Raw genomic sequence first — 1,461 nt, 5'->3', positions numbered from 1 at the left:
ATCACGCATGTTTCTCATCTCCTAGCAGCTAGCAGTATTTAAAGACTGGCTTGTGTCTCCTCTCTGTCGGATTGCTGTTGGTTCTGTGGTGGTAACTGGCTTCTTTGTGTCCTGTGCTACTTTCTGCCTGTCTCTTCTTTCTCATCTATCTCCAGTTACTCATTTGGTGAAGGGATGGCTGAAGCTTCCTCTCTGCCATTGCAGCATTTTTTGTGGACTTAACTGACTTCAAACCTGGTGCCACACTTACCTGTTTCCACAAGCCAACAGCCTGTTATCAAAGGTTACTGCTGCTCTCTTCTACTACTTCCTCTAGAGTTCTTCGGCCACTCTGTAACCCCTCCTTAGCCTGTTGAAAGAGATAACTAAGTTAGACTGGAGCTCAAATGCAAACCAAGATCAATCCTGAAATGGTTACCTCTGGCTAAACCTAATTACTGTTTCCTCCCCGGCAGAGTGCCCTCCTCATTCCTGTAAACTGATTTACCTGCTGTCAAGTTCTCTGTTTATGAATCTTTTAAATCTGTCGGTTTCTTAAAGTTTCTTAAATCCAACAATTTGGTAAAAATGACACTAAGTTTGAAATCTTTGTCAAATCTTTCTTTGTGTAACTTTAGGACTTTACAAGCGCTCCTTTGCATACTGGACATGGCTTCTTTATTCATTAAAGTAACCGCAGTAGCAGTGAGATCAGATTTTATTGCAACATAAGTAGTTGTAGATAAGTTATCATTAGGGTAATGATTAGGCACATGGAATTATGCACATGAAAAGACTGTTAAGATGGCAGATTTAGTCTTATTAGTTAACTCTCATTATCATTAAATTATAATGGCAAAATCATTCACATTGCAGTAATGGTAAGGTCTCAGATGGAAAAAAAAGGAAAATTGTGAAAAAATGACAGGCCGTGGAGGAAAAATGACAGTAAAGAAGGCGGCATGGGCCATCGGGTGGAAACTAACACGGTGGGATATGACAGAGTGAAAAGAGGAAGGCTGCCATGATGCAGGATGGATGATTGTAGGATAGGGGTGTTGAAGGGAAGTCGGCGTGGTGTCAGAGAGCACCTGCTCGTGGTCTGCGGTACACTCCATTTAACATTACAGCACTGTGAATTTGTCAGAGGGACCCAGGCAGAAGAGCTGTTAACTGTTATTTCAAGCTGTCAGCTTGGATCTGTGTCACACAGTGCCTCACAGGGCTCCCCTGTTTGTGACGCAGGAAAAGAAGAGTGTAGGTGGTACGGAAGGATGGTGAGACCTATAGAAGAAAAGAATCAGCATTACTATGCATCAGAGAGCCACTCTACTGCTGTCACTTTTGAAAATAAAGTAAATAACAGCATTATTAAACCTAAATACTGTACTACTAATACTAAAAGTGTTGGCTAGCTAACCCGATTTTAACCCTGAGAAGAAATATTTTCTTTCTTGTATATAGTGGGGAAATTGTTTAGTA

This window comes from Pundamilia nyererei, unplaced genomic scaffold (genome assembly GCF_000239375.1).
Source record: "Pundamilia nyererei isolate P.nyererei 1_Seehausen unplaced genomic scaffold, PunNye1.0 scaffold00030, whole genome shotgun sequence".
Classification (NCBI taxonomy): Eukaryota; Metazoa; Chordata; class Actinopteri; order Cichliformes; family Cichlidae; genus Pundamilia; species Pundamilia nyererei.
Note: the sequence above shows the minus strand (reverse complement) of the source record.